This window comes from Eucyclogobius newberryi, unplaced genomic scaffold (assembly GCF_026437365.1).
Source record: "Eucyclogobius newberryi isolate DKJ021-1_F unplaced genomic scaffold, fEucNew1.0.hap1 SCAF_21, whole genome shotgun sequence".
Lineage (NCBI taxonomy): Eukaryota > Metazoa > Chordata > Actinopteri > Gobiiformes > Gobiidae > Eucyclogobius > Eucyclogobius newberryi.
Genome location: NW_027315846.1, coordinates 15,322,009 through 15,345,190, shown reverse-complemented (window position 1 = coordinate 15,345,190; position 23,182 = coordinate 15,322,009).

Here is a 23,182-nt window from a genome sequence, read left to right as displayed (position 1 = left end):
AGAGCAGCTTGGTGGGGGGGCTTTTGGGAGAGGCTTGTGAGATCTGTAAAAACGTGTTTGAAGAAGGTACTGGGGAAATCTTCATTAAACTTTGAAGAACTAACTACTATTCTCACTGAAGTTGAGGCAGTGTTGAATTCCAGACCTCTGTCGTATGTACACAGTGAGGCTTCAGAGCCACAGCCACTTACCCCATCTCACTTCCTGGTTGGTAAACGCTTAACATCACTACCACCAAAGACTGTGCCTTCACCTGTTCCGGTCACTGCAAACCGTGAGGAACTGGGTCGAAGGTGGAAATACCGGCAGAGACTTTTGACCAGCTTGTAACCCTTATTTCTTGTGGCTCACCGGTCTCTGAGGCAGTGGGTATTGCGGGTTACAGTTGAGTTTATATTTGTTGTGGGTTTTCTGTTATTTTCCTGTGCCAAAATAAACCAACACGGCAGGACAGTGTTTGAGCAGCCGTCCCTTTATTTCACGTGCTCTGAACTCTCAACTCGACTCCTGTGCGTCAACAAAAAGGGTTGTACTGAAACAATATACAGAATAAATGTTCCCAAAATAAAATAAGTGCAACACACTATAATCAAATGATAAATTCCCTAAGTAAATCAAACAGAAATTAATATTAAATAAAATCATATGTTACAAGCTTTTGGAACAGCTGGCGCAGAGACTATTTGATGGACTTGAAATCAGCTCACAAATGTCAGACTCCTACACCTACTGCGATCAAAGTAGATGATATTGTACTGATAGGGGAGGATAACATGCCAAGACAGACTTGGAAAATGGGTAGAATTACAGAGGTTTTTCCAGGCAGGGATGGTCTAATTCGTTCATGTATCATTCGCACTTCTACAGGTAGTTTGTTGAGAAGGCCTGTTCAGTTATTGTATAATCTTGAAATATGTTGATGTAATATGATCCAATGGTGATGAACAGTTGTTCATCGGGCGGGAGAATGTTGTAACTATTTATGTGTCTATGCATTAATTTGTGAGTTCCGAAAATGGCATAGTGCAATTTATTATTTATGTTACATTTATTTTGAAATACCGCTACATCTTATTTTGAAGAGTAAAAACCCGGATGTGAAATGTGAGTCGTCCGCCATCTTGACTAATAAAAAAAAAGGGTACGAAAATAAGTTCGGTGCTGCGTTGCAGCCGTTCAATAATAAACGGTAACCCGCAGGTTACAACAAAGACGATCGCCTCTGTCATCACTGGGAAGACGTTCACTCCACTACAGATTCCAATATGGAGAAATATTTTTTCAATTAAGAATATCTGAATTTTCGCATATCCCGTAACTCCCGTTCAAATACGGGGAGGAGGGGCCACGTGAGGCAGCACCTTGCGCGGCCGCTCTGTGCATTCCTGAAAGAGTCAGTGCCTCACTAGCCATGAACCTCACCGCACGTCACTGATGCCCTCATATTGGCCAAAATCTAAAAATTGTATTATACATGTAATGTATAATGCTGCGTAAATTCTGCCTGGAAGACCTAACTCCACCCATCTACGTCAAGGCCACCCGCTCCCCAGCTCAACCAACGCACCCAGTCCGGGCGTCGGCCACCATGGAAGGACCCCTCTCCCCAGCGCCATCATCGCACTCAAGCGGGCGCCCGCCTGTCCGTCTGAGAGAGTCAGATCCCTCACTTCACCATGGACTCTCCCAGGTTTCTGCGCTTATCCCATAGAGGTTATGCAGTTTTTCCCGGCCAAGAAGGAGGGTGAAAGGTCAGGGGGCGTCTGTACCATGGCCCCCGCACCTGCTCCTCATCCCCAATCAACGCTCTCAAGTCACTCCTCCCTGCTCCCAATCAGCGCCCAGGCGGTCGCATTTAAGCCCTCAGGCAGATGGCTCAGCCGTTCAAACCGTACTGCGACTCACCACCTCCCCAGCTCCTCCTCTGCATTCCCCTCATCCTCTACCTTCTCTTCACATCTACCACCACCAGTCTCCAGGCTCCGGGGGGAGACATCTAATACAAATAGATCATGGAGTGCCCATGATCGCAACGTCTTCCGCCGGGGTCTGAGCGCCAAATAACTCACGTAATAAAGCTTGCTAAACAGTCCTTTCTCGTGGTCTCTGCGTCTCTCCAGGGTGAAATACAATTACATACATGTGCAATACCAATTTTATCAGGGCAATTATTGTTTTTTAGTGTAGTAATGCAGCCTTAAATCTTCAGCATAAGCTGATATTTTGTTTGGGTCAGCAAAGTGACCAAAGCAAATACATTAACTTTTCTTGGTTTATTCAAAAAAATATCAAGCTACCTTTTATGCTGTATTTTTAAGAAGTGGGTCACTGTCTTCTAATGCTGTGGTATTTTAGTAATTTTTGTTTTTTAAATGTTTTCTCCATCATGTCTCCCCCCATGGAGAGTGGGGCCATATAAGTAAAGTTGCTCTTATCCGCGCTCTGACGAGGAGATAAGAATAGGAATTACAGAGGCATTCACTGGAGAGAAGAAATAAAAAGGAAGGAGAGATGAGTGGATTGGAGTGAGTTTGAGGGACGGTAAGATTAGGACACATAAAAACACCAGTGCAGAAATAGGGACACTGAAGGTGTTACCACAGCGCTTTGGGCTTTCCCGTGAACAGACCGAATATATTATCTTTTTACATTGCTAAGTTTACACAAGTGTGACCGGTGTATCTTGCCTTCTCATTCATTTCAATGACCCATGGAGGCAGCTCGGTTTGGTTTGACAGCAGTTTATTATCAGCACAAGATAATAAAGAAGCAGTTGTGAATTGACTTGTTCAAATTCGAGTCCTCCACTACAGTGAGCAACTATAACAATAACCAGCATATTACAATATTTTGATGTCTATTACAATGTTTTAATAATGCAATATTGCATTATTACAATGCATTTAATATGACCGAATATCAATGTAAATAGTTCTTGTAATCGTATAGTGGATTTTCTTTTTCCAAACAATATAGTACTTCTTACCAAAAGTTCAATTATGTAAAATACCTTAAATGTAATTTGTCTGTCTGTCCTGTTTTTCTTTTTTCTGTGAGTGCAACACACTCAAATCAACTTTATAAAAGCTAAATTTCAACATAAAATATTTCTCACACATTTACATACCAGCACAAGATAATAAAGAAACAGTTGTGAATTGACTTGTAGTGGACAGTTACCATGTGCTCTGTCTCATCGGCGAGGACAGCATTTTGTAGCTGCTAACTAAGCTAGTTAGAAAACATGTTCAAATCAATATACTGCGAGTTAACTTCAGCAAAACAAGGTAATATAAACACAAGGTAAGTATAACACAACATACAATTACCAGTTTAGCTTTACAATGGCTACACATGAATAAATTATACATCTGTCGATCCAAATTCACGGACACGTTACCTCGTCTCGAATCCTCCACTACAGTGAGGAGAACTCGGGAATTCCCGCAGTAACAGTAAGTGCAGGTACAGGCAGGTGCCAGAAGATGGTGGTGCATCCCAATTTACTGGAATTTATCAACACTCATATTAACTACATTACAAATGCATGAATACTGATAGGAACTAGCTTTTGATAGTTCATCCGAGGATACGGCAAGTTATTATGTATTTACTGTGGCAGGCGTGTCCCAAATGTTAGAGTAAGTTTTATTTGTGTTGTTTTATCTATTTATTTATTTATTTATTTATTTATTTATTTATTTATTGGCCCACAGGCTTTACTAGACAGGACAGATGTGTGAGAAAACTGGGATGAGAGAGAAGGGAGGACATGAAGTAAATTCTCAGAGTCGGGATTCAAACTCGCAACACTGCAACCAGCTGCACACGGAGCATGTGCTGTGCCTTAACTAAGCACCGACTACCGGGCAGCACGGCCATGTTGTGTTATATGAAAAGAAGATTTTCACCTATTGATATATTTTATTGTGTAGCCAAAACATCTGAAGACTCTGCTACTATCCCTGGTTGAGAGGCAAAGTTCAATTCAGTCCAAAAACTAAACCCATCAGAGAATCATATGTAAAGCTACATGTATATCATACTGTTTTCTTTTACCATGCATGATATGTGTTGCATTTGACAGATCTACTGACTTTGGAAGGAGGGGTGAATCAGGGTTGTGCCTGGTCCCGCCTCTTTTTCACTTTGTACTTGGAATAATTGGCCCAATATATTAGACAATTAGAAACAATTCGTGGCGTTTCAATTGAAAGGATAGAACATACAATTGCATCCACATAAAACAAGGCCAGATATTTCCATACCTAAAGTGATGCATTTCCTTAATAATATTGACCTAATGTCTGGATATTAAACTGAATATACAAAAAAAAATGTAATTCTATCCTTCTGGCAACCCAATTTGACATTTAAAATGACCTACCCATTTGCATGGCAAACAGAATCCCTCAAATATTTAGGTGGTTTTCTCCATAAGGACTATACACCCCCTTTTCTTCTATACTGTAAAGAAAGACCTATTTTCAGACTAAGCCAAAGGATTGAAACTACTATTAGTGTTTTGCCCAGATTTCTTTATTTGTTCCAGACCCTGTGAATTTCCACCCATAACCAGTGATGAATGTAACAAAATAGTCTCAAGATTAAATGGCATGGAACACTACTTAAAGAAAAATGTGGTTGTGACCAAACTTGTCTTAAAAAAATCTTTATTTCAGCTCAAATCAGAGCACTGCTGTACTGGTGTGACCCAGAGTACGAGGCACAATGGAATATATGGAAAATATACTTGAAGGAAGTCAATGATCCCTCCCTGGTTAAAATCTGTTTACAACATTGAAAAAAAATTTAGCAAATATGTTAAAAACATGGGCTGGTTGGCTTGTGACCTACATTTCAGATCATATAATAATGATATGTTGAAAGAATCCTTTGGCTTGGAGAAACATGTCACCTGTTTTACCTCCTCCGGTGCTGTATACTTTGCTGATCTACATCGTTTTAGCTCAATTCCAGGTCAAAGCCAAAAGGCTGACATGATAAGTGATGTGCCTCTCAGATGATTAGATTTATCCTGACCAGCAGAGGGCTTCCTGAGTGCAATAATGTAAGGCAATGTCAGTGTGTCTGGATAGCTTGCATTGCTTTTTCAATAGTCCAATATATTTTTCAGACTAATTTGTTTGGGGTAATAGAGAGAAGAGTGCACTAATGTTCCCTCAGAGTATGCTCCTGTCCTTGTACTTGAGCTGAGAGCAAACCTACAGTACAAGTATGTGCAGGCACAGCAATAAAACATAAAGTACTGTTCTTTGCTTCAATCTAATATCGCCGGTGTTATCATCTTTCTCCATTTGGACGGTCCTTTCTTCCACCATCCCACTGGTAAACGGAGGCTGCTGAAGCTGAGCACAATATTAAAGGGAATATAAACACTAAAGAAGACAAATTCCTTTGTACCCTCTCCAAGCACTAAGGATGCCAGAGAAGTGCACTTGAAAATCAATATCACCCATAATCGCACCCATGTTCTTTGAATAAGGTGACTTTATTGTGTCCTTGCTTGTTCTACTGTAAGTAAGCACCTTTTCCTTTGATTATTATGGACTAAAACATGTTAAATCTCCTATAAAACATACACTGTTATGTATTTTTCCTACATTAATTAGTTATTTTCGAAAACATATTGCCGTTCCTGTATCTACGATCATTGCAGCAGAATACAAAAGATTCCTACACATTAGCCTTTAGATTGGAGGTTAATTGTGTATGTTTGCTGCCAGCTTCCTTGTTGTGAATAACGAACATAATAAGCTCATTTTATAAACATACACACAACACACAAACATGCACACAGCATCATTATCTGCATTCTCTTTTTTTTTATTAATGCTTCAAAGCTTTTAAAGAACATGAAAAACGAAAACAGAACAAGACCAGAGAGAGTACAACAGAGAAAAACTAAAAGACTAGAAACTAAAACACATATGAACCCAAAAGATTGTCCTCTTTTGCCCACAAAAAGTCAAATTTGCTGATTTAAAATTTTAGTCTGAATGTGATTTTAAAATAAAAACAAATTTTGTGAGAGCATTTTTGCTGCCGCCAGGAGGATGGTCCAGAGATATCTGCCGATTTTATCCATGGCACGAGTCCCGAGGCCTCAATACATTGTTCTCAAATCCCGCGGAATGGAAATGTCATATATTGTCTGTAAGGCTTCACACAAAACCACTGAAAGGGTAAACAAGAAAACAAAAGGGTTCATGTTGGAAACAACTTGGGCATCGAACCCAAAACATGATCAAAAATAAGATTGTAAAGGGGAGGGAAGTCCAATCCTAATGAAGGGCCTCCCCAAACAACTCCCCAAGCACTCTTGACACCAATACTCTGAAAATAGAACCTCCCTGGCTCACCACGTCCCCCTGCTGCACTCTGCACGTATTTTCCAATTTCCCACAAATCCAATCCCCCACATTTGGCATACTGATGAGTAGATGTAGTTTATGTACTAAAGCAGACAGCCAACATGGGACATAAAGTCTGATGTCAAAAAGAAATAAATGCTGCTCAACTTTGTCCATGCGCGCTCCGGTTACTCCCACTGCTCTCGAGTGAGAGCCCGTTTCTCTGGTTGGAAAGAACTAGTGTTCTCCACACTAGCCATGTTAGCCACGTTAGCTTCGTTAGCTTGCAATGCAGGCTGTTTTCCAACGGGACCGTGGGCCTTCAGATTTGTTTGTTTTGGTCCCTTAGTGTTACCAAACTTGTACCATACTTGTTTACGCATCCCTTGTTCTTCTTGGGATTAGGTTGGTCAAACGATGATTTTAATGCCAAGTTTTGCAGCAGAGGTGTGGGTGCAGAGGTGTGGTGCAGAGGTGTGGGTGCAGAGGTGTGGTGCAGAGGTGTGGGTGCAGAGGTGTGGTGCAGAGGTGTGGGTGCAGAGGTGTGGTGCAGAGGTGTGGGTGCAGAGGTGTGGTGCAGAGGTGTGGGTGCAGAGGTGTGGGTGCTCAAAGTGCCTGGAAGTCCATTTTCTGCATTCTCACACCTAATCAGACTTTATTTTTCACAGGCCCAAACGAAAGCTGTGATCACATCTTTTATGCACATTCACAACATTCACCTAAATTAGACAAACAAGATTAAATTTAGGATAATCTTTTTTTTCATAATCACAGAGGTTCAGAGGCCTCAGAACTCAAACTTGAACGATTAGCATAGGAAGGAAAGGAATTTGGCTTAAAACATTTGTCAAATGTATATCCTCAAATTAGTGATGCACAATATACTAGTCTAGTGATTTAACCTGCTGCACATATGCCAGGATCTGTGTGTCCTTATTATTTAATGATGCTTGTTTACCCAAACATGAGCTTAAAGAGCATGAAACAGGTTAGACTACACATTTTACTGATTTTACCAAAACCTTTTCTCATTTTTCCCCAAAATGTTGGTTACATTTATAATTGTACTTCCTGTTTGGATGCATAGCAGATGTGTCATAGGTATAAGTGATTCCACAACTGTTACCTAGCAACCATAAGGTAAATAGGGGATCAAATCCCATAATAGTTATGATGAATGATGATGAACAATTGTTGTTGTTGTTGTTGTTGTTGTTTTTAACTGTCAGAAAAAGTATTGTTTATACTGTCAGAAAAATGTATCTGTCTCGTGTAAATTGTTTCTGTATTTTTAATGTAAAAAATGAATATAAAACAATGAAATGTCCCTTATATAATTGATGACATAGACAGAGGGATTCCGTTTTAGAACTCAGCTCTACTTAAAGGTGGTATGGATGATTTTTTTCAGCTAATTTTTTATCATATTTCCTCGTGGCGTGGATAAATCATTTGTCCTGCCACGTATCAATCATAAAACGCACCTATCGCTCACCTGCAGCCGCGTCAAGCTCGTCCCCACGTTTCCGCGTGCCTAAGCGCATGGATCTATCATAATATAGTTCCCTCAGTGTACGGGCCAAAATGAAGACGGAGAAAGACAGTTCGAGCTGACGCAGAAGTGGACAGAAATCTACGGGAGACGAGCGATGCGATGCGCTCCGTTGCGCTAATAAACAAACGCACGTGTGTGTTGTATCAGTCGCACGGGGGAGTGCGCATGCGCACTTCCGCCTGCGTTCTCAAATCGCCGAAAAATCGTCCATACCGCCTTTAATTTTCAACTTTTTTTATTTTTAAATTATACAAAAACTGCAACTTGACTGATGCAAAACTATTATAAATATTTACTACAAGGCCTATCCCACCAAACTAAGGAATAGTTTGGAAAAACAGGACAACCTGCCATATGTACTTTAAACTATTACCCAGACCAAATGAACAAACTGACTTGTCCTTATGAGAAGACAATATTGCTATTGACTGGAATGATTTTGGTGGAGAACAAACAGTAATAAAAAGTTTCAACTAAAACACCGCTATTTTGTCTTCTTCTATCTTGTCATATTTACCCAAATTACAAGCACCCAACAAGTCTCCTGCTCTGTTGCCATGGCTCTTGCGGTGTTTTCTTAACTGTCACTTCAAGCTGGTGACACAGCAGCGCGGGAACTAAATTAGATATGAAATACAAAAGCCTGCGGCAGTATTTGACTTCAGGTCCCTTGAGTTTACTTCCTGTCTCGCTTCTGCCTACTTCCTGCCTGTCCATCACACCGCGACTCCTATTGGATATGATGTTTTGCTGACCCTGGACACAATAAAGGTAAGATTTCCTGTGACTATTACACATCCGACATATTGTGCACCTGAAGGCACAAGTATGCGCATGTTCACAAATCAATATAGACTTGTCATTTTGTGTCATTTAAGGTGCGATGCACAAACAAATTATAAAAAAAGAAAATGTATTATTGATCTTTGATATATTCTTTAGGGAGACTACTGCTGTATGAGGTCAGATTCATGTTTTATTATTTAAGGATAGGCCGACGTTGCAGGGGCGTTTTACTTTATATATTAGGCCTTTAATGGTCTGGCTATGGAGCTAAAGTGCTTTGACAAAGTGCTCCATCTGTACCACTGTATCTAACACAGGTATAGAAGCGTGGCCCAAAATAGAACAATAGAATAGCACTGGACATGGCAAAGCTCACAATTTTTCATCACCACACACTGTAAGCCAAGGGAGAGAAAGAAACACAATTGTTCCTTCTCTTAGCTGTTGCATTTTGTAGTATATTAAGTATTTTTAGTTTTGTTTCTGTTAAAATATACTTGATTTACGTGATGGTTAATCAGCTATACTGCTGCACATTTCTTTACTCAGAATCTTGAAGATAAATGCAAGTAATCTGATCATTGTCAAATACAATACAAAAAACATAGAAGCAAAAAAAAATTAGGATACTAATTAAAGAAAATAATTGTATTGATATTGCAAGGGAAGCAGTAGATTGCTTCATGTAACATCATAACATTCTCGATCCCAATGGTTTCAAACTGAGCTGGAGCAGGTCTTGTTTTTTTCCAAAAACAGAGTCCAGATGACTACAACTGAATCTTTTTCTACAATTTACTCACAATGGTTTAGTAACACTAGGAGTACAATGTCTTTTAGCTTAACTTCAGCAGTTATTAAATTAAGTCTTCACACACTTTTTCACTTCCACGGTTTACTCATAATATCTGTGTTGCCTTCATTTTTAATATAGACATGCACAGTTGAGTTGGCTAAAGTAACTTCCTGAACTAGTCCAGTTTCTCTACAGTGGGATTTAGCCTGATTTAGTCTGTATTGTCTTTTGGTAAGTTAATGATATATTAATTCAAATATTTGAATAATTGCACACATTTCTTTTAAGAGTGTGTGTTTAAATGTTTGAGATAACTGTATAAAACCTGTTGTATTGTTGTAAATATTCAATTATTTGATTGTGTGGTAAAGTTAGGCTCAAATTGTTCATCATAATCAGTTTATGGTTTAGGGAAATGACAGAAAGAGACTATGACAACATTTTGGCAAATGGCTTTTGAATTTAGTTTGTCAACTTTTTTCCAGTAAAATGTACATTAACAAATTTTGCACAGTATGACAAGGCATTTTCAAAATGTAATCTTTTGTGTGTTTAATTAGCTAAGGATTTGAAGTCAGCACTGAACTCCGACCAGCCTCTCTCACACAGGCCAGCTAAAATTTAAACTAACTATATTTAGTAGTCAGAAATATAAACTGCTTTGCTCTAAGCTTAGATCCAGTTCTTCACGTGTCCTGTCCGACTCCTCTTCTGCACTGTAAAAACATGGGATCAGTGGAATCCTTGCGTAAGTTCAAACCTTTGTACTCCATCCGACGCATTCTTCCATCCATCCATCCATCTTCTGCCGCTTTACCCGGGGCCGGGTCGCGGGGGCAGCGGTCTGAGCAGGGACTCCCACACCTCCCTCTCCCCAGACACTTCCTCTAACTCCTCCGGGGGGATCCCGAGGCGTTCCCAGGCCAGCCGAGAGACATAGTCTCTCCAGCATGTCCTGGGTCTTCCCCGGGGCCTCTTCCTGGTGGGACATGCCTTAAACACCTCCCGAGGGAGGCGCCCAGGAGGCATCCGGAACAGATGCCCGAGCCACCTCAGCTGGCTCCTCTCGACGTGGAGGAGCAGCGGCTCTACTCCGAGCTCCCCCCGTGTGGCCGAGCTCCTCACCTTATCTCTAAGGGAGCGCCCAGCCACACGGAGGAGGAAACTCATTTCGACCGCTTGTATCCGCGATCTTGTTCTTTCGGTCACTACCCAAAGCTCATGATCATAGGTGAGGGTAGGAACGTAGACCGACCGGTAAATAGAGAGCTTTGCCTTTCGGCTCAGCTCCCTCTTTACCACAACGGTCCGATGCAGCGACTGCATCACTGCAGCCGCTGCACCGATCCGCCTGTCGATCTCACGCTCCATCCTTCCCTCACTCGTGAACAAGACCCCGAGATACTTGAACTCCTCCACTTGGGGCAAGGACACCCCACCCACCTGGAGAGGGCAAGCCACCTTTTTCCGGTCGAGAACCATGGCCTCGGATTTGGAGGTGCTGATTCTCATCCCAGCCGCTTTACACTCGGCTGCAAACCGTCCCAGTGCACGTTGCAGGTCCGGGTTTGATGGAGCCATCAGGACAACATCGTCTGCAAACAGCAGAGATGAGATCCTGTGGTCCCCAAACCGGACACCCTCCGACCCCTGACTGCGCCTAGAAATTCTGTCCATAAAAATTATGAACAGAACCGGTGACAAAGGGCAGCCCTGGCGGAGTCCAACATGCACTGGGAACAGGTCTGACTTACTGCCGACAATGCGAACACAGCTCCTGCTCCGGTCATACAGGGACCGGACAGCCCTGAGCAAAGGGCCCCGGACCCCGTACGGAGCACCCCCCAAAGGACACCCCGAGGGACACGGTCGAAAGCCTTCTCCAGATCCACAAAGCACATGTGGACTGGTTGGGCAAACTCCCATGAACCCTCGAGCACCCGATGGAGGGTATAGAGCTGGTCCAGTGTTCTACGACCGGGACGAAAACCACTCTGCTCCTCCTGAATCCGAGGTTCGACTATCGGTCGGATTCTCCTCTCCAGTACCTTGGAATAGACCTTACCCGGGAGGCTGAGGAGTGTGATCCCTCTGTAGTTGGAACACACCCTCCGGTCCCCCTTCTTGAACAGAGGGACCACCACCCCGGTCTGCCAGTCCAGAGGCACAGTCCCCGAACGCCACGCAATGTTGCAGAGACGTGTCAACCAAGACTGTCCTACAACATCCAGATACTTTAGGTACTCAGGGCGGATCTCATCCACCCCCGGAGCCTTGCCACCGAGGAGTTTGCGAACAACCTCAGTGACTTCAGCTTGGGTGATGGATGAGCCAGCCTCCGAGTCCCCGGTCTCTACTTCCTCTTCGGAAGACGTGACTGAGGGATTAAGGAGATCCTCAAAGTATTCCTTCCACCGTCCGACGACATCCCCAGTCGAGGTCAGCAGGCTTCCACCCGCACCGTAAACGGTGTTGGTGAGACACTGCTTCCCCCTCCTGAGGCGCCGGACGGTTTGCCAGAATTTCTTTGGTGCCGACCGATAGTCCTCCTCCATGGCCTCCCCGAACTCCTCCCAGGCCCGGGTTTTTGCCTCTGCGACAGCACGAGCCGTGGCTCGCTTGGCCTGCCGATACCCGTCGATGACCTCCGGAGACCTACAAGCCAGAGTGGCCTGATAGGCCTCCTTCTTCAGTCTGACGGCATCCCGTTGCCGCCACGACAGGCACCGGAGACCTTGCGACCACAGCTCCGAGCAGCCGCATCAACAATGGAGGCGAAGAACATGGTCCACTCGGACTCAATGTCCCCAGCCTCCCCCAGGACATGGGAGAAGCTCTCCCGGAGGTGCGAGTTGAATACCCTACTGACAGAGGGCTCCACTAGACGTTCCCAACAGACCCTCACAATGCGCTTGGGTCTGCCAAGTCTGTCCGGCTTCCTCCTCCGCCAGCGGATCCAACTCACCACCAGGTGGTGATCGGTTGACAACTCTGCCCCTCTCTTCACCCGAGTGTCCAAGACACGCGGCCGGAGGTCTGATGACACAACAACAAAGTCGATCATTGACCTCCGGCCTAGGGTGTCCTGGTGCCATGTGCACTGATGGACACCCTTGTGCTTGAACATGGTGTTCGTTATGGACAATCCGTGGCTAGCACAGAAGTCAAATAACTGAACACCGCTCGGGTTCAGATCGGGGAAGCCCTTCTTCCCGATCACCCCTCTCCAGGTGTCACTGTCATTGCCCACGTGGGCGTTGAAGTCCCCCAGTAGAACAACGGAGTCCCCGGTCGGTGCACTGTCCAGTACCCCTCCCAAGGACTCCAAGAAGGCCGGGTACTCTGCACTGCTGTTCGGCCCGTAGGCCGCCACAACAGTGAGAGACCTGTCCCCCACCCGAAGGCGGAGGGACGCGACCCTCTCGTTCACCGGGGTAAACTCCAACACGTGGCGGCTGAGCTGAGGGGCTATAAGCAAGCCCACACCAGCCCGCCGCCTCTCCCCGCGGGCAACACCAGAGAAGTGGAGCGTCCAGCCCCTCTCGAGGAGATGGGTTCCAGAGCCCAAACTGTGCGTGGAGGTGAGGCCGACTATATCTAGTCGGTATCGCTCAACCTCCCGCACAAGCTCAGGCTCTTTCCCCCCCAGCGAGGTGACATTCCATGTCCCCAGAGTTAGTCTCTGTGTCTGGAGATCTGGTCGCCGAGGCCCCTGCCGTCGACTGCCGCCCAGATCTCTCTGCACCGGCCCCTTATGGATCCTCCTGCGGGTGGTGGGCCCACGGGAGGGCGGCCCCACGTCGCTCTTTCGGGCTGTGCCCGGCCGGGCCCCGTGGGGTAAGACCCGGCCACCAGGCGCTCGCCATGGAGCACCCATCCCAGGCCTGGCTCCAGGATGGGGCCCCGGTGACGCCGATCCGGGCGACGTAAACTGCCTTGTTTGTGTTGTCATCATAAGGGGCTTCTGAACCGATCTTTGTCTGACCCGTCACCTAGGACCTGTTTGCCTTGGGCGACCCTACCAGGGGCATGAAGCCCCCGACAACATAGCTCCCGGGATCATTCGGGCACTCAAACCCCTCCACCACGTTAAGGTGTCGGTTCAAGGAGAGGCGACGCATTCTTTTTGACTGTATATTTAAATGTTTTGGTTTCTTTGTGATTGTTCAGAACACTGTGGTCACTGTTTGAGGAGCCCTGGACCTCCAGCCTCTCACCTGCTGCTGCTGTGTGGACACGACTTCTGATGAAGACTGTCCACGGGTACATGGAGGGACTTGGATCTCATCTGCTCTGGACCAAGTCTAAAAACACCTCTGGACACTAGACTGGACTCACACAGTAACTACCTGCACTTAAACACAAGCTCGTCTGAGCTCAGCGCACTTTTCTGGGTTTATTTTCTGTACAGACTCTGGTCCGTGATCCTCATTTGTTTGTTAATTTGGACTAAAACAATATTGTTAGACTAACTGGCGATTTGCAAAGATAAATATCTTTATGCAAGTAACATTGTTTTTTTCATTATTGCACTGTAAGTATAAGTTAAAACGTTTTTAAATACTAATAAATGAAATAAATGAGAGAGTAGTGGTGACTATCCTTTGTTTGGTAATCAGAAGTATAGGAGAATAATAAAATGTACGTAACCAATACAAAACGTTATCAAATGTAAGAGTGGTTACTCTAAAGGTTCTACTGTCCCAGTTATTCTAATGATCGGAAATGGAGATTGGGCATTTTTGTATAAGTGAAAACATTCATGGTCAGGTGTCTGCCTGCACCTGAACTGAAAAAAACTGTCTTTCCCCTCTGTGGGGAAAGACAGTGGGTGTAAAGATCAACAGTGCCCCCTTTGTCTAAATGGTAACACTGCATTAAACTGTAGAGCCACATATGGAAAAAGGGGGGAAGAAGAGACAAAGTTGAAGTACCTTTCTGTCTGCCTTACATTTCTCCGAGCCTGTTAATGAAGCTGTCAGTAACTGGGGTTTAATAGCAGACAGCAGGCCCCAAAAGACATGCAAACGGAGTGAAGGCAAGGAATAAGAAGCACAAATGCGCCCAGAGACAAGTTTCATCACCGCAATGATAAAGACTTCAGCCTGTTCTCTGGTGGCAGCCTCCATTACACTTAAGCCCCTCAATAGCACCAGCCTGGAGACATGGATTGACGACCTCTAATGGGAATACACTGATGAGATTAAAGGTGGTATGGACAATTTTTTTCAGCAATTTTTTTATCATATTTCCTCGTGGCGTGGATAAATCATTTGTCCTGCCACGTATCAATCATAAAACGCACCTACCGCTCACCAGCAGCTGCGTGCGGTTCGTCCGCATGTTTCCGCGTGCCTAAGCGCATGGAACTATCATAATATAGTTCCCTCAGTGTACGGGGCAAAATGAAGACGGAGAAAGACAGTTCGAGCTGACGCAGAAGTGGACAGAAATCTACGGGAGACGAGCGATGCGCTCTGTTGCGCTAATAAACAAACGCACGTGTGTGTTGTATCAGTCTGTACGGGGGAGTGCGCATGCGCACTTCTGCCTGCGTTCTCAAATCGCCGAAAAATCGTCCATACCGCCTTTAAAATAAGTAAATTGTGAGTTCTGTCCTTTTTATTAATTTTTACATTGTGCACTGTGAATTTAGATATTTGTATTAATTCCTTGTCAATGTGAAAGGTAACTTAAAGGTGCACTATGTAATTTTTTTTCTGTTAGAGTGTACACCATGTTTGTCTCCATGGAGATGCCATTGTTATGCCTGGAATGTTTCACGGCATGGCTTTATCTATACATGTATCCAAGTACACATGTATTAATTGCTACCTTGAAAAAACTGCATTCTTCAGTCAGTGGGATCGCCTCGCCGCAGATCTAACCTGTAACTTCTCACCTGCTTGTCTTCATGGGTAAAGATAAGTTGAATACTGTGGAACAATCAATGCAAAGTGATCACCGTCGAAATAAGCACCTTCTCCAGAAAAGTCACATGGTGCACCTTTAAGACATTGAATTTGCCTGTGGAACACAATCAAGCATTTTTCTGGACTTTCCTCAGAAATAGAGACTGAAGAAAAATGTTCATATATAGTATAACTTTACCAACAAATAATCCAGCATGCTAAAATAATCAGTTTGCGTCACCACTGCCCTGGGACAAACTGACAAAGATGTGGCTGCCATAGCGAACTAACAACCTCTGCAGTCTCATGACATTTACAAAGTCAATTGATTAATTTCAACTAATTGATTATAAAGATAATCAACAGTCAACATTTAGTAATTGAAAAACTGTTATCTGGTCTTAACACGAACTCAAAAACATGTCATGAGCTGAGAAGAGGTTTTATGACTCAGAGAAGGAATTATATCAAATTTAGGTTTTTTTTTTAATTAGTATTCGTCTGCCTGGCTCTTTTGGTTCATTTAAGTACCGTATTTTCCGGACTATAAGTCGCACCTTTTTTGCATAGTTTTGGCCGGGGTGCGACTTATACTTACATTTATACTTATATACTTATACTCCGGAGCGACTTGTGATATTATTTATTATTTTCACATTTGCAACCACATTTCATACTCCAGTACAACTTATATATGTTTTTTTCTTCTCTATTTTGCATTTTTTGGCTGGTGCGACTTATACTCAGGTGCAACTTACAGTCCGGAAAATACGGTAATTGCGAACGCGCAATCGAACTCCGATTGTGACCAAAGAAGTGATCTCTGGTCCGGTTAATCAAACTCTGGTGCGGTTTGTCTGAATTGTGAATGTGTATTGGTAAATGTGATAATGCCAAACCTTTCAGAGTCTGAGATTTTCATCACATTTTCTTTACCCTGGGCATTTTGAGAGATCCATGGCATTCAGCGGAGCACATACAGCACTGAGCCCGTACATGTGGGACGGGTTCTGGGTTAGATCCATAAAAAACAAAGAATTAATCCAAACAGCGCTAAAGTCCCACTCCAAGTTTGTTTATGTGACGCAGATCAGGCAGAGCTCCAAGTCTCTTACTTCTGTTTCTCTGTCATTCTTTTGCTGATTCTGTACACAAGCACTTCCACAGGCGAAGGGGAAATGTGTCTTTCTGGACATTTGGTTCAATGGATAAAAGTGTGTTGTGAACGTGAACCGGACCAGCTCAGAGAAAGAGACAATGTTGCAACTTTGGTACCAAAACAAACTGAGTCTGCTTCAATTGTATAGTGAATAATCTTAGTGTTTTTGATGAAAAAACGATTTGCCCATAAACTCCACCAGAATATCCTAAAGCTCTGTCACTTCAGTTCATCGTCGCATGAAAAATATGATATCAACAACTACTTGATTAATCAAAAGTATAATTGTTAGACTAATAAATTAGGAAAATATTTATCTGTTGCAGTCCTACTTGTATTTAGTATTCATGCATATGTTATGTACATGCCAGGCTGCTTCCAAAAGGCAATTTGGCAATAAACCTATGTCAAATTATTAATGCAATAGAATAGGCTGATCATAGTGGATACATATCTAGTAAGAAACCTTAGCAATGGAAATAACTCAAAGCATCAATAATAAATCCACTATTTTCTCACATAATGTCTGTAAATGACTTAAAAGTGCGGACTGGTGAGGTGGTCTTGCTCAGTGCAATCCTATGGGAGACAGGTGCAGAGTGCAGTGGCAGCTCTTTCTAATAGGTTTCCACATTTGGGCCTCAGGAGGGCTCAGACCCATACGCCGACACACACACAGTCATTATTACTCTGCCGCCATTCTCCAGGTATTTGGTAACCTCTGCTCCACCTGCACCTTTTTCACGACAGAGGAGAAAGTGGCAGAGCAAAACACAGAAGAAAGACTTATGGGAGATGTGGCAGTCCAGGCACAGAAGCAAAGAGATCTCAGGAGAGGCAGGAATGACTCCATTGGTTCCCAGATGAAATACTCCGACGGGTACTGCCAGGAAATCCACTTCATAACGTTCAGTTACAGGGGAGCAGTAATGGGCCGTGGACAGCATGAGGCAGTCCTGTAAGGAATGATGCAAAACCAAAGGCAGGATAAAGTGATTCACATTGCCAACATTAGGGAGCCAAGAATAATACAGATCCCATAATGCAAATGATCATTATGTTAAGGACAACTAATTTGTGTCAGTCTTAATTAGTCAAGATCACATTTATTCATATAGCACATTTACAAACAGATAACCTGCCCAAAAGTGCTGCACATATTCAATAACCTTGGATATATGTAACATTATAACACGAGGCAGGAATAGACAATATTAGTGAACAAAAATATTGGAGATGTCATAAAATGTCTCCTCTTGAATTAAAAGAGTGTTCAAAAGATTAGTTTTTAGCAACGATTTGAAGCTCTTGACTGAAGTAGCGGCACTTATGTACAGAGGAAGAGAGTTTAAGACCAGCCACAGAAAAAAGCTATGCGTTCTCTAGTTTTTAATCTAGATCTAGGGGAATCCACGAGCACTTGGTCGGTCAACCTTAGAGATCCACCGAGTGTGCAAAATAAACATTTCAAATAAATAAGAAGGTGCTAGATTGTGCAAAGTCTTACAAACGAACCGTATAATATCTTGAACTGGATTCTGGTGAATAGCCGCATTTTAAACCAACTGAGGACTGGTCAAGGCCAAACATTAGTGCACTGTTCTGAATAGAGTGAGATTTTTTTTTAAGGGCCCCCCATGGGATCTTTGGATGGATGAGTAGGCTGTGGTGCTGCAGAATTTAAGCCAGTTAAAAGCTTGTCATACATTGTTGCGCCATTACGTTGTCTTCACTTATTCCTCCGACAGCCCCTCTGACCCTGAAACACCCAGTAAATTAGTGCAGTTCAGCCTGACAGTGTGGTCCTACAAAAGTGAAGCAAAGTAAGTGGATTCAGGAGTTAATGTGTCGAGCGACAGCCATTATTTACGGGCAATTAGGCAACGGTACAGTACAAGAACGACCAAAGGGATGGAGAAACCTGTGCTCTTTTGCTTGCAATCACATTATAACATTTGGGCGAGAACTCTGTGTCGTGGAATAAACTGCAAGCACAATTTTTGGCAAGGTTTCATGAAAGAAAACAACAGATTTCTCATTTATTTATTTAATTGCTCTAAAAAGGAGCGTCATGTTTTGCTCGTAATGGCAGAAGCAGCCTGGCAACATGCAAAAATACATCGCTTATAATTAGATCTGCAAGTCATTAATAAATTTGACACGACAGAGCATATTTTGTTTGTATGAATGATTTATTTGGATATTAGTGTCATTCCTGAGCACGAAAACAACAGAAATTTATGAAAAGCTTGATTTATTAATGTTTTGAATTGACACACAGTGTAGCTCAGAAAGCTTTTGTTGTCATATTTTTATTAGAACATAATGTACCAAAAATGTGTGATCTTTTTTACCCAATGTTCCCTCAATTTCATTTAAAAAAAGAAAAACTTTTTAAAAAGAATTGTAAAAGCACTGCATCACACTCACTCATCTAATTATACATGTTTACGATTAAGGATCTGGAATAGCATTCAGATGTAACACATATCGCAGACTTAAATTAAAGTTAAATTATATAAAGTTGGGTGATGTAAAACTGAAAGGATCATTTCCAGAGATCCGTGGAGAAAGTACAGGCACAGACTCAAGATGGCATCTGACTGTCTGATGTTGAAGAGGCGCTGAAGCCCGGCTGGGACTGTCTAACATGGCTCTCAGAACAGCTGGCATGTGTCTAACAGCGACACAAGTCCACAGCGCTGTTCACACTGCTGCTCTCATCACATCGACAGAAGCCAGTTTAAAGGCAAACACACACGCTGAAGATTTTTTGGCCAAGAGCAGCTAAATAGTAGAGGTCAGACGTACTGCTTGCAATTCAGACCTTCGATTCAACACAATATTCTATTAACAGGCCAAAGAAAAGTGTCAAGTTGTTCTTCGGCGGTTCGTTGCTGCCATGTCCTATGATCGTGAAAGGTCTAGTACAGAAGCTTTCAACATTAAATTTCACACGGATTTACATAATATTCTAGTTCATGGGTAAATGCTACTGTATGAAAGAGCAACATAAAATAACAGGCAATTGTGAAGTGGAAGGGAAATGATACATGACCTCCAGAAGAAAAATAAGAAAAGAAAAATACTAAAAGTATTCAGCCTCAAAGTCAATACTTTGTGGAACTTTCTCTGCAATTACAGCTGCAAGTGGTTTGAGGTTTGTCTCTTCCAGCTTTGCACACCTACTGACTGACATTTTGGCCCATTATTCTTTGCAAAACAGCTCAAGCTCAGTCAGATTTGATGAAGAGCGTTTAAGGAAAGCAGTTTTCAGATCTTGGCACAGATTCTTAATTAGATTTGTGTCTGAACTTTGACTGTGCCATTCTAACACATGAATATGTTTTGTTTTAAACCATTCTATTGTAGCTGTGGCTTCATGTTTAGGGTCGTTATCCTGCTGAAGATGAACCTCTGCCCCAGGCTCAAGTCTTTTACAGATGGCAACAGGTTTTCTTCACAAACACTACACAAAACATTATATATCATCATTATATTATATAATTTATTTGACCAGGTAAAACCAGGTTATACTTAAGATAAAGTAGCATTTTAGAGTGCAGCTGTAGACGTGTATACTCTCAAAATACATCTTCTGGTGCTGGTGGTGCTGCATGCTCGTGTGAGAAAGAAGTCGACACACTAAAGAATTATAAACACGTGGCCCTGTTTATTAATCACACTATAATGCAGCCTGTCGTATTTTTACAGCGTGCTGGTTTCCGGCCACTTTGCAAAGCACCAGAGTTTGTTTTGCTCACATCCTCTGTTGCTCTCCCTCCCTCTCTCACGGGAGTGTGCCAGTCACCGGAACATGTGACCCTCCAAGTTGTTGTGGCCCTAAACATTCGCTTAGTTTGTTTTTGCCACGGGCCGGCCCTGACCCTGCATTTGGCTCCAACCATCTTCCTCTGAGCAACTGCCCTGTCCCTGCTGATGAAAAGCAGCCTGACCACCTGATGATGCCACTACCATGTTTGACAGTGGAGATGGAGTGTTCAGAGTTAGTTTTCTGCCACACATAGCATTTTGCTTTTAGGCCAAAAACGTAAACTTTGGTCTCATCAGACCAGAGCACCTTCTTCTTTGCTATGGCACACTTCTTATGGCTGTTTTTCAACAATGGCTTCTTCTTGCCACTCTTCTATCAAGGCAGATTTGTGTAGGAGTATGCTTGATGCGTCCGCGAGGTCCGCAAGGGTCCATGTTATGAAATGTTGTCATTTTTGCAGACACGCCCCATCACGCCCTGTCCTTGCAGACCTGATTTTCCGCATCAGTGTCAGGGAAAATGTTTTAACTATGCAGACGGTTCTTCACGGAATTGAGCAGGATTTCCAAGCAGCTACCTCAGATTTCTACTGTCAACACTGCATGAACCGTGCGCATAAATACTATAAATACTTTAAATACTATAAATACTTTAAATACTATAAGTACTGCCAACATTTTCTCTGCTGCCCTCAAAGCATCTCATTTCTGGGCAGAATTTACATGCAGGAAGTATAATCCAAGCTTTAAAGTGAGTTTCACCGCAGCGTCAAGGCGTCGAGTTCTGTGTGGACGGGTGTCTGGGGTGTTCAGTGGTTTTGCCATGTGTCCAAAGCATCCAAGGCATTATGAATCCCGCGTTCTGAGCATTTGACACAGCGCGTTTTGAGCGTTGGACCTGTAGAATTTTGGGCTTTAAGCATTGGACTCCCTGGACAAGCGTGCAGGGCAACCAATCAGAGATTATGCTCCAGTGACGTACGCATTTCATTATCCGGACACATCTCTTGGAGCAAATTAGGATATATAACTTTGCTCACCTTGAAACTATCTGGTGGATCAAGACAAGCTGCCGAGCTCTGTTATTGGGTTTTCTAAAGCAAATACACCAAAGCCAATCTGCTGTTCTGCTATCACACCAAAAGAACAGCCACACCATGAAGTACAACAACTCCTCAGCCACACATGTGCTTTGGACGCCTTGGATGCACATCTGATGTTTCAGAAAAAATGGCAATAAAATGTATTTAAGTTTGTGGTCTTGGCGTGACAAAATGTTGCAAAGTTCCAGGAGTACAAATACATTTGCAAACCACTGTATCATTTGTTAGACTGGGCCTTTGTGGCTGTTCTTGACACAAAAATCGCATGACTTCTTTGTCATGAGATAACAAAAAAATGTGTTTTCGCAAATAAACCCAAGTGATAATAGTGATGAGGGCCATTGAATGGAATAGTTCAATATACTGAAACATTTGTTTGTTTTTAAGAAACAGTTTTTACAAGCTGCAAGCCTTTGTAGCATAAGAGCACAAACATCTTTGAGTCAGCCAATGTGTCCCATCTGTCCTCTTCAATTTAACACATTCATGCGGCTGCCAGGCTGAACAATTTTTTGTTAAAAATCAAGTATCCAGAAGCTAGTTCACGCTTGTGCTTTTTCTACTGCAATATCTATGTCACTGTTACCAAGGCAAGGCAATTTTATTTACAGAGCACAATTTGTACACAAAATAATTCAAAGTGCTTTACATAACATAAAAATGCATTCAAATCATAGAAGAGATTAAGAATAGTGGTTTTAGGGTTATTGTAAAATGTAAACCACAGTATCAGCCATTGTTTTTTAGATTAATTTGGACTAGGACTAGCATAGTCTAGCCGCTAGACTGTACGTTTTTGATGAGACAAGGCCTGCTGCATGCCTATGCCATGCAGCAATGACAACAATACATTGGTTATCATAAGATAAGATAAGATAAGATAATCCTTTATTGTCCACACATGGGGAAATTTTCTTGTTGCAATGCAGGTAGATACAGAGGAAAAGAACAGATAAGTAGGTACAGTATGTTTGTGTGTAATTATGTTTGTGTCCTGACTAACGCCGGGTGTAGATTGACTCTGGTCCGGATGCGGTTCCCGCCAGACAGAAAGGGCTTAAAATCAATGCGCCCTGTTATACCCCCAAGCACTGCGGATCCGTCTATCTATGTTGGAGACTGCAGCGTTCTGGTGAGTGTTCTCACGCGTGGCACCAAAAACAGACTACAGTGGAACGGAGTTGATGTAACAGGCAATCTACAAGTATCCAGCGTAGGTCTCGAACTGCACCAGCACCACATCAAAATCACTACATTGGTTCCCCCTGTGTGTTTTAGGATCGATTTAAATGTTGTGTATTTTAAATCTTAATGGTATTTTTATCTTTCCAAACTGCTGTTACCATACACATGAGGCTGAAAAGGAGGCTGTATAGACAAGTCTGGGTTTTTCCATATTTTCCCCTTGACAAACGAGGACATGGACCCTATTGGTTCTCATCAGTCCGGTTATTTTCTTCAGCCATCACTTTAGGCTCTCATCCTAAAGACAAAGTTTTTTCATTTAATTTGAAAAGCTTTCTCTTGCTCTGGGCTGCAGTGAAGGAGATGTCAGTCAGAGAGTGGCCATCTTGTTCTGAGCAGCCCTGACAGCCTCGTTTAGGCACTTAAGGTCCAGGGAGTTTTTTCAGCCATCAAGTCTATTCATATTAATTAACGAATACAGTTATTCATAATTCTGTTTGAATAATTAAATTGATATTTGACACATTTAGAATATCAA